The sequence below is a fragment of the Gymnogyps californianus genome, chromosome 1 (genome assembly GCF_018139145.2).
Source record: "Gymnogyps californianus isolate 813 chromosome 1, ASM1813914v2, whole genome shotgun sequence".
NCBI lineage: Eukaryota > Metazoa > Chordata > Aves > Accipitriformes > Cathartidae > Gymnogyps > Gymnogyps californianus.
In genome coordinates this window covers 40,702,647-40,714,512 of record NC_059471.1, presented here as the reverse complement: position 1 = coordinate 40,714,512, position 11,866 = coordinate 40,702,647, and the positions used below count along the sequence as shown (strand labels likewise).

The 11,866-nt window shown below is 35.8% G+C and overlaps 1 long non-coding RNA gene across 1 annotated transcript; it reads right to left on the bottom strand.

The window, feature by feature from the left end:
* Nucleotides 1-275: 275 nt before the first annotated feature.
* On the bottom strand, nt 276-5,631 carry LOC127029470 (uncharacterized). Its single transcript, XR_007768201.1, has 3 exons — nt 5,593-5,631; nt 1,511-1,601; nt 276-1,062 (listed from the first exon to the last, which is right to left on the bottom strand). It is a non-coding gene; the product is annotated as an uncharacterized LOC127029470 (long non-coding RNA).
* Nucleotides 5,632-11,866: the final 6,235 nt, after the last annotated feature.

Sequence of the window (11,866 nt, the reverse complement as noted above, 5' to 3'; positions counted from 1 at the left end):
TTCTCCCAACACGTTTGTCAGAACAATGTGGTACATGCCCAAGTGCAATACTAGCAACAAAGCACTGATGATATTTCTAAAGCACGACTTAATTAAGTTGTTGTTCATGCAGTAAATACAACATCAGACTCCCAGGCCTGTCCTACTGTGTTGAGGGACATTAGAGTTACATAGCAGACATTGGAAACAAGGACATGCTTCAGGCATAATGAAGAAACCTTGGGAAAGAAAAAATCCAAGCAAATCAGGAAACAAAAGGAACCCATGACAGATAATGCAGTTGGATCAAAAGCTGTTTTTATTTCTTTGTATGTAAATAAAAGTTCTAAGGAAATTTTCTGTAATAGAAATGAGTGGGTTGAGGATTCTATACCAAGACAACAATAGCAATAATAAATAAATATGAATGTGAATGAAACTAAAGTAAAACTTCCATTTCCCGTGATTAGGAAAAAATTGTCTGTAGTTACAAACAACTAGTGTAATTAGAAAGGACTGAATAGCTTTACTTTCTTGTCTTTTACCAAACTAGGTTATTTCTCTATTCTGACAGACCTACTCAAAGGGAAAAGGTGTTCCAGACGTATTTACTGCCCTTTTAGAACTCTAAATCATAAATCCAGATATATGAGAGAGATGGGGAAAACTTAATGTGTTTATGATATTAGGACTTAATTATTTGTTGTGCGAATTGTGGTGCAAAATAGCACTTAATGAAAATACTAAAGAGAATTTTACTTAAGTCTATATTGCTCTTTGAAAGACTAAGAATGGTTTATTGGAAGAAAAAGTCCATTGTATTTGCAAATATATTTCTCAGCTTCCAGGCTTATGTGAGTATAAAAACCGTAGCGGTTCTTTCTGCAACACTTTCAGCAGGCACAGGTATGTCTCACTGTTCCATGACAGTGATGCTATGGACTGACACATTCCTGCTCGTGTTATTTAGGTAGAAATCCAGCACAGGTATGCCTGTCTATGCCTGCCTCTGCTTGATTTCGTAGGTAGGGAGTCTCTGGAAGAATATCTGCCATTAGTGTAGCCTTCTTCCTCTCTATTCACCTGAAGGAAATGAGAATCAGAACAACTGGCTTTAGAAGTCAGGTATTATTTTTATATGTGCTGCCTGATAGTTTAAGTTTATTGCATGGAAACATATCATTTAATAATTGTGATTTGTATCCTTCATTCTAAATTGTGATGGAAATGGTTTGTGATCAATGAGCAGCATAAATTTGTCACTTATCAAGTAATATTTTAGTAATTCTATGTTCCAGTTTGCAATCTAATGTTTTTAATGACAGAATATTTTTTTTTAAATCTGGGTATAGTTTTAACCATAAGCATAGTTTGTCTTTCCTTGTCGTCTGCTTGAAAACACATCAATCTATTTCCTCCACTAATAGAATTAAATTATGAATTAAAACCTTTTCAGAAAAATGGGATTATGCAGCACTGAGAAAGGCCTGAAGCGTCACTGTATATAGAAGGACACTAATATTCCACTTACCTGCCCTGTGTAACAGTGATGGCTCTTGTTTGCTTCCAGTTGCTTCTACAAGTTCCAGGTCTTTATTGTGGATTGTCCATGGATGAAGATGCTTTGGGGAAGAGGGGGCAGGGAAAAGGAGGGAGGACAGAGGGGAAAAAAAAAAGTTGTATCAATATGGATAGAAACAAACAAAAAAGGCCCTGCTGAGGAACTGCTGACAGTCCCTCTGGAAGTGCAGCCCATTTACTAATTGCTACTAGGGTTTGCTAGTGGAACTGGATGGTTGTAGAAATGTGGAAAAGAAAAGATGTGGTTGAAAAAGGCAGCCTCAACAGAAGGATGAGAAATGAGAGAAAGAGAAGCAAACAGAAGCTAAAAGAAACCAATGTGGCTTTGTTTCTCTTTGTTTTTTTTTTTTCCCCCAGAGAGTACAACAGGTTGATCAATGTAAACACAGTTAAATATGTACCTGGTATTTTCCTAATGTTACTTTCAATGTATACAGTTTTTATTTGTTTGTTTTTCTTTTTTTTTCCCAGAAATGCTGGTTTTTTACAAATTGACTTTTGATATAATCTCAATTCTGATGTATAGAAAAAAATTGTTATGTACAGTGTTTCGCGAAATAATGAGTATACTGTATTGATAAAGCACTGAATGGAACCTTGTATTTTAAAATTATTTTATTTTGTAATATTCCTTTAACAAGTAGATGTATAAGCCCTGTAACTAACAAAAAGGAGTGCCCTATGCATCTGGAGCACTGATCAAAGCATTTCCCCAGACTGATACATTTATAATGTTACATTCAAGGTCTTTTGGGTTCACACCTCATCGAAGAGGGACACACAGACAGACTGTTGGACATATAAGCACATCTGCACACAAATTACATGAGTTGCATTATGATTTGGTAAGTCTTAGTATCCTAGAGATCCATTTGAAGAAAAAAATCAGATTCTCTGATACAGCAGTCTTTAATAAATGTTAAGAAAATGATTACGCATTTTCAGGTTGTACAATGTGGATACTAGCTGTCAAACTATTAAACTTCCTGAAAAAAAATTCATTTGAAAGTTTAAATTTTGAAAGTTTACCTTTATATTAAAGTGTCTATTAAGAGATATAAGTGTTTTTTATTATTTTGGTTTTTTGTATGTGTACTATGTCTCACCGTAAAGGCTTATCTTAGAAAGGCCTTATCTTGGAAACAGTATCATCCTAAATCTACCAGTTTTTGTAATATCTTTAACAACACTGATATATGAAATCATAAAGAATAGCATTTCTAAGCACAACACCATCTTTTTTAACCACATTGTTTTATATGCTACTTTGTGAGTATCTACGTTATCTTTTAGCATGTTTACCAGGCTTATGCTTTCTATGACTAAATTTAATCTCTCACCTTTGAATTCTTAGGCCACTACTTTCTGAGGAACTGCACTGACTTTTCATCTGATATATCACATAGTAACTCCAGATAAAAGGGTAATGTTGCACTTCCACTTCTTTACAGTGCCTATCTTCTGTAGAAAGTCTGGAACTGCTGCATGGAGATCTCTGCAGGATGATTTCAGTTTTCCCTTTGAGGAATTTCAAAGATGTTTTCCTTTAAATAGGAAATTTCTGTATTTCTGTGACACTTTCACCATGAGATCAATGTGCCACAGCCACACATGACAGAGGACACTATAATATGCTTACACATGAGATACTATATTGCTTCTATTGAGGTTAATACTTTGGTATTTTCGGATAACACTTAAAATATTTGACTGAAGGTCTCATTCATGTTTCTTTTTACCCAGTGCTTCCAAATAAATCTTCAAGTTCTGCATTAGTCTGAAATAGACCTAAAAGCACCTTTTAGATATAGAAAATAGAAATTCATGTTTTTCATTTGTGCCAGATTTTTGTTCAGTAATTCAGTTTATAACTACTTTTCTCCAAATATTTAGAACTACAAAATACGTAAATTAATACCTGACTAGACAAATTCTCAAGATGAAGCTTTCATGTGCTGTGCATCAAATTGAACCTACTTTCTTTAGCAAGCTTTTGAAACATATAATTGATTAAATCACTTGCAGTTTCAAGTACATTTACAAATGAAATTGCATCCTGGTAAATAACATATTTCCATTTCTAATCAAAGGCAATAGTGTTTGTACTGACTTGACAGCCCTCAGGATGCACAGAACTCTTCTGACCTAGTCTTGGCTGAGCTAGTTTTAACTTGTTGTAACAATTCCGTAGCAGTAAGGGAATCCCTGACTCCCTTCTTAGCAGTATAGACGTAGTCTATCAGACAGGCTACAAGGAGCTGAGAGAAATCTATCTGACATGCAGGGAAGATTATAGTATCTGAACCTCATGGTAGGCTACAGACAGTGAGGGGAGTAAAGCAAGATTGTGTTCAGTTCAGAACTGAAGAAGGGACATTCTGACTTCTTAGATAACAAGGATGGTAAGGGAGAAGTAGCTCAAAGGGAAATGGGATGAAATCAGGCTGGAATAAGGACAGAAGCAATATACAAATGGATTTTCTTTCCATAAGATGAAAAAGAGCTCAATCAAGGCATGAAATAGGATCCCAAGTTTGTTAGTCCTATAAATTTTCTTATAACAGGCAATATTAATCCAGTAGGATGATAAATCTCATATAAGAAGATTTTTTTTTTTAAAGATACATTTTGGCTTTTGGTAACTGTATAGAATGATAAAGTGGAATACTGAAGTAGTATGTGATGGATTTGTTCACATACAACTTCAGTGACAGTGATATGAAACTTGATCAAGTCAGGCTTGGAAATAAGTGTGTACAGTATGTAGAACACGCTTTCCTGAAAATTTCTCAGCTTCCTGGAGATAGGACTACTCAAAGAACTCCAAAGCAACCAGTCCTAGGACACGTACAGCATCTGCTAACCACTAGTTCAACACTTTCTTTGTTAGGAGAATATGGAAATAAAGATGGAGCTGACAGAGGGTGAAACAGAAGCTGAGACTTGTATTGATAGGCTTTTATCAAAGCCTATCTTGAATAGGCTTTGATAAAGCCTACTTTAGAGTTAAAAATGCTTACATTTACAGAGAACTTAATTAATTAAGCAAGATAGCACCTTTAATTTTTGATGTATTGTGTTCAATGCTCCTTTAAAAATTTTAATACATGATGCTGCATACATCAGCAGACCAAGTTGTTATAACAGACCAACCATATAGATGGGAGCAATACAGGATTTATATTTCTCACGATAACAACAGTAATGGCACCTTTATTGCTTACTGTACGGGGTAACTACAGGGGTAGCTACTAAGAAAAAACAGGTGGAATGGAAAAAGTCTTTCATAACTTCAAGATTTAAAAGTTAATTAAAAACTTTAAAATTATCCAGATTCCTGCTATATTCTGTGGTGCAAACTATACCCTTAAAAACAATCTTTTGGTAATAGATTTATCATCCTACTGGCTTAATACTTTCCAATCTAAAAAAAACCCCAAACCTACCAAAAAAACCAACCAAAGAAACAAACAAACAAAAAAACCACCAAAAAAGCCTAACCCCAAATGAATCACTGTCTGGAGGTGTTTATTTCTGTCCAACAAGTGCAGAGGGAGTCTGGATGACAGCTTTTGACCACAGAACTAACACTGGTGCAGATAAACTTTTTTAGGTTAATTCTACCTGTGCTTGTACACTGAAAAGATTGTATCATTTTGAGTAATCACATATTCTGGAAGAGAACTGTCCTAAACAATGGACAACCCACCACACAAGTAGATATAAAAAAGGAGACAATAAAACAGATCAAATATTTATTTGATGTAAGGCTGTCGCAGAAACACTAGACTGATAGCAACATATTTTGAAAGTCAGTTTTCATTAATGCCATCAATATGTAACGGTCAAATTCAACAGGAATGCTATGTTGTACTGAGGTATAACGACCAGATGAAACAGGAATATTAGGTCATAAGACTGCGACAAACACAACTTGTTTACAGGTTCAGGATGTCAGTTGGGAACTAGTACTACACGAACCGTAACCAAAGCTAAGCTTAGAATGACGACTCAAAATGCGCAGTCACTCACCGATAAGGCGAGGCTCTCACCCTGCAGGAGTTTCCGTGGGCGCCGTCCCAACCCACGGGGAGAGCCCCCAGCTGCAGACCCGCTGCTCCGAGGAGCACTGACTCCATGTGCCCTCCGGCGGGGCTCCATTTATACCCGAGGTCGGATCGGGGCTCGTGGTCATCTATGGTCAGTGGTCTGGAAACTTCTCTCAACCGAGGGGTTTCACTGGCCGAGGTGGTTTTGGCGGGCTGGGGTACCTGGGGCGCGCGGCTTGGGGCACTGTGCGTACAGTTGCTGCCCCGCTCGGCCCCAAACCGCGGCTTCCAGTTTAACTCTTTCCTTCCCGCGGTTGAGAAGTTTCGGCCTTTATCGGGGCAGGTGCACCTGCCACAGAGGCTTCTTCACTTCCATGATTGTTTTCATAAGCATACGCTTGTTTTATTCTTGATGGTATTGCAGTCATGCTAGCTTTCAGTATGTTTGGTAAATGAGAACCCGTCTTTAGTTCAAACTGAGTTATGTATTGGCTGGACCAGGAGAAGATAGCAATGTAAAACTAGCAAGAGAGAGAAGAGATAGCTGAGAAGTATGTGCAGTATAAGGTAGCAAACAAGCACAAATACTGTGTAATGTAAACTCTTCTATATCAAACAAGGTAGAACAGTCCCTACTGTCAATAAATCTTAGGCGAGAGGCAAGTAAGAGATGCTACCTGAAAAACGCTGCTAAAAGCCTGAGAGGAAAATATGACACCAGTTTTCTACAACATTTTAAAACAGATTTTTTAAGCAGAGTTTTATAGTGAATGAAGGAATGAAGTTTTAGTAACTATAAATTCCTACATGGTTTTTGATACTCTCTTTAGGCATACTAGTTTGTGCCAATCACTTTCACGAACACATTATGCCAAATAAGTCAAGTTGCAGCTCAGTACTTTGTCACTGTTTTACCATGATCAATAACAAAATACAACTTCTCACATATTTTTCCTCTTTTTCCTTTAAGCAATATTAATGTTTATTTTAACATTCTTTTAAAGTAACATTAACTGTAAAAGTAATAAAGCCAACTCTGAAAAAATGAAAATGCAAAATGTGCATGTGTGCAGTCACTGAGCCAGGACACCAATGTTGTGTAGATACTTGTGTATGTGTTCCTTCATTCTACTCAGAACTTGAGGCTCCATCTGGTTAGGTTAGTTTTCAGATGTTAAATGACTGAGGAAGTTCTCACAGGAAAAGTTACTTACTTTTTTTGCAGTCTTTGCACCTTTGAGATTTCAATCACAGATATTCTTCTCTGAAGTTCCTTCCAGTAAATTTACCAGTATGTCTATATGGAATGTAATCGTATTACTTTGACCCACACATCCTCTCTTTGTAACAAAAAGACATGGAAGGCACCCACAGATTTTTTACCTTCTACTGCAATCTCTGCAGACATTCTTTCCATTATCTGGAAAAGCACATCTCTGGTGCAATGGAGGAATGCCAGTTCTATAGCTGGGACACAGCAGTTTTTAAGAGCCTTAGTTTTTTCCTTGAATCAGATTTTTCTTTTTTCCTTTGACTTGCAAGATGAATATAGGTTTCTGAAAACATAAATTCTAAACTGACTCACTTCTACCCATTTACTCATTATTAAGTTTAAACTTTAAAAGGCACCATGATCTCAGAACACAAAGCTTATCTATTGTTTCAGCTCTATTCAACTAAATACAAGAATCTTATAAAGTGCAGTACACTGAACAACTCAGCGTTAAGTATTTAAGACTAAGACCTCAATTTTTATTCGAATCATTTTATTACTGAAAAATATTACTGATGATCTACTCTAGATAAGAACTAACAAAACAGAGTTAAAAGATTCTTCAGATATCCAATCTTCAGAGAATTATATGTCATCTAAAGTAGATGGAGGCCATTCTCCACAATCCATTTCCTGAATTTTTTTCCTGTATCTCAGTGTCTGTTTCAGAGTGTCATGGAAATCTTCATTTTACAGTTTTAAATAGCTTACCTATTTTCTAGGTATCATTTGAAAAAGAATCCCTGTTGTCCAGGAAAGCCAGAAGCAGCCATTTTGAACTAGTGTGTCAGTTATCAGAGTGCTGGCAGCAGCATGCAAAATAGTATAGTGAAAAACTCCTTCACCTGTTCCCTCTTGAGATGATCAGCAAGAACTCATTAATGGAACTTCCACATTATGCTGTAAAGGTGTTGCTCCGATAGACTTTGTTGAGGTTTTAATAAGACTTTATCTAAAAAGAAGAGGAAAACATGCTTGAAAGATTAATAGCATAAGCTCTTGTTTTATTCAGTGTAACCATGCTATATTGCCAGGTTTATGTGACATACAGAGTTACAAACTGTGTGTGCTTTAATAATAAGGAGAGTATGCTATTATGGTTTTGCTGAAGGGATGGAGATATATTTCATGGGTACGGCCAAAATACCGTAGCCAGATGGTGCATGCTTCACTAGAGTAGGTGTCATTACTAAACATTTATTTAAAAGCTGTGGGAATTTTAAACTAATGTGGTTACAGCATATAACCAAGCTGAAGTCAGCCCATCAAAAGATGGGTCAATAAGATGATGTTAGGATCCAGTTTTTTTTTAAATGAGAGCTTGGATTCAAGGCCAGATCAAGGATAGAGTTTAGATGTTCCAAGGTTTTGGAAATTGCTGTCACAACAGCTTAACCCCAGTGCATAGAAACTTTAAAAGAATTTATCTTATCCTGAAGCTATCAACATCCTGGATTAAAATTTTATTATTATGGATATTGGCACTCTGATTTTTACCTTTGTGGAAACAGAAGCTGAAGAGAGACTCCAGTCAGCTTTAGACCTAATCCCAAATCATAAATCAATGAAGGAGTTTCAGCTAAAGAAATCAAACTAGAATTTTATTTTGTATGTTTCAAGTATTGTTCTTGAAATTTTTATTTCAGTTATCTCTTTTAGTATGAAGCTATCTGGTTCAACAATGGAGTAGAACTAACCCTTTTATATCTGACTTACAGACTGTTGGTTTTTTTAATGCATTTTCCTCAAAAACCACAACTCTCCAAAGATAATATTTTGTGATCTCAATTTAAAGAAAGTCTTGTGCTTGTTCTTAAAACTCTGTTATGACTTCTGAAATACAGCAGAATTTATCATCTGGTATATCCATATATGACTAGGACTAAGCAAAATACTTGAAATATACATTTAAAGATCTATATGTGTTTAAACTACAGCTGTATTAGCTTGCTCAAATGAAATATTGATTAGTTCTAGTCAATGCACTGCAATAAAAACATCTGTGCCACAGAAACTGCAAAAACACATGATTTTAAGCAGTAAGTTTATTAGTAGTGTATGTAGAAACACAGTAATTTTCTGTTAATCTAAGTCTGGTTACCACAGTGCTGTGCAATTTCTTCCAGGATCCTTAGTAGGAACTGGTGACTTCTCTCTCTAACATTGACCTATTACATAAAAAGACATAAAGATTCAAAGATTTTCAGTTACTGAGATGGACATTTCAAGAAGCCATTCAAAAGTCTTTGCAAGTACAGCCTCTAATAAGAACTTTCCATTCTTGGATATGATCTGTAACTGCATTCTCCAAGACAACCTTCTGAAAACTACACTGTAGACAAACACAAGTTATGGGGTTCAAATCAAGAGTAACTGCATGAAATCTTATATCATACAGAAGGTTAGACTAGATATTCTAATGATCCTTTCTGGCCTGATAATCAATGAATACGTGAACCTTCTCTGAGGTTTGAATTTCACTCCCCATTATAAACTCACACTCGAAAGCACTGGAAAAGCATTGGTAGCAGAAAATAATATATATCTTCCTCATTTTTAAGAAAACCTTTTGAACAATCTTTTTGTTACTTGGCAGTTAAGAATATTCCTATGTTTCTAGCTAAATGATTCTAGGCTTTTTATATATTTTAAAGGAAATTACTCTTTTTTTTCTCCCAAGAGCATTTTATATCCATTTTCAAAATTAGGTTGGCAGTTTTTGCAAGTGCATAAGAGTCTAAGCTCTTTAATGATGCTGGAATTTGTAGTGTGATCTTTGAAAAAGGAAAATTAACAGTAGAATATGATGACTTTTACGTAGTAATTATGCTTTGTGCTTTGACAGACAGATTTAGGTGAACAGACTGGGATTCAGCTTGGGTAATAATAGCAGCTAGTTATACAATTAGGACATTAGTTACTCAGATCCCATAATTCAGTTAGAAAAAGTCTTATATGTGGGAATTATACATGGGAGCTAGAAAGTTCAAATGTGTTTGTTATAAACTTCTGTGATTCTGATGCAGTTGTTAGGCGTTTCAGATTTGTAGCTTATTGTGATCTTTGTTACTTACTCTTTCTTATATCCAAGTTGCCAGCCATATAAGAACAGCAGAACAATCTGCCTGTGAAAATGCAGTATGTAGATAACTCCGCTATGTACCTACTTAAATGTAATGGCCATTGATTTCCTATATGAGAATCTCTGGTTTTTTTATAATACATGTAAGGTGGCATGTCAATAAAGTCCTGTGCCAAAAATACAGACCATCCTGAATAGATTGTTGGCTCAATATCTTGTCAAAACTGTACTTAGAGCAGGAAAATTTAGCTGATTGGGACCTTATTTGTACAACCTCAGGAGTCCAAGACAAGCAGAAAGCCATTCTTAACGATAACTGTTCTCTCTTAACATATTCAGCAAAACCAATAAACCAACTCTTCAGTGCCTATAGAAATAAAAAAATGAATGCTATCAGGGTTACATTCCCCCTCACCCCCCTTTTTTTTTTCTTTCTTTAGTTATAAAAAAAGTTGAGCTGCAAGGAGAAATTTCTCATCTTTCCATAACACGTGTTATCCCATTAAATAAAAAAAACATGTGTGAGGGGAAGGACTGGAGCAATCTTACGGAAGAGGTAGCTGTTAGACTGAGTCCAAATGGGGAAAAATCTCAAATTATTGCATGATATAGTAAGCCAATACTCCTGTTTATAAACTTATTTGTCTACAATTTAGAGAGCTGATACCGTAAAACCAAATGCATCTGAGCGTCTTAATACAATCCATATATCACACTACAAGCCACTGGACTTCTTAGAGTGAGTCACAGACCTACTTTTTTGCTTTCTTTCTCTTAGGAAACTAGTTTATTGCAGTCTGGAAACAAGTATGCTTTATTTTCAAGATTTTTCTTACTACATTTTGCTGTTGACATAATGGAGATGTGAAAACTAATATAGGGATGCTGTGGATGGCTGCAAAGCTGGTGCTTACTTGTCTGTGGGGAAAAAAAAAACGGTCCTTAGCCACTTTCAACAAACCTTTTATTCTCCAAATTGGGTATTATGATAACTGCTTAAATCAGTGATGCCATCTGTCTCATCATTCTGAAATTTTTATGACTTGCAATGTAAAAATAGTTTACTAAAGAAATATTTTTAAAATCTAATGTATTTTTTAAAAAGCTAAATATTTGTGATTATATCTTTGGCTATTTGCATTTATAAAGCTTGGATCTTGTACTCCTTCCAATTAATTGAAAATCCATTTCTGAAGCATATTTTATTTGTGTTCTGCTACAGCCATACAAGTACATGGCAAAGGTACAAGGGACAAGGCAAACCTCTGTACATGTTTGATGTCAAAGAGGTTGTGTAGGTTTCAAGTCACACTAAAAGTGTTCATCACTGCAGATCTCCACAATGAGAATGTTGGAGATACAGTCTTGCCCCCTAATCTATAGTTATCAGGCTAAATTCTCCTTCTACCATCAGAATTTCCCATCACACTAGTAAGAGGTGGGTGCAACGAAACAAAGTCATAATTCATAACCCTTAGCTTAGCTTTTCTTGAGGCAACGGCAATACGGAGGATGCCCCAGTCACTACCTTTTGACAGTGAATCCTATTGAACTGCCTAACATGGAGGGATATCTGGAAGACAGAAACCTCCATTCTTTCTGCCTAGTGATGATTTCTAGTGAAGATTCCTAAATTAGGGGCCACACCTGCTCATTCCAGACAGCCTATGAATTCCCAAATATCAAGGCAATTCCAATCTAGAGATTTATAAGATTAAACTAATACACTTATTACAATGCAATAAAAATGAAAAGGGAAGTAGATAGCATGTGGGAGATAGATAGAAAAAGATATGGCAGAAAGCTTGGTGTTATTGGAGTATTTTGTACATAGCAGATATGTCTAAGCGCTAGAAAATGTTTTATAATGTGTAGCTTCATTTCTGGTTATAGAGCACCAAT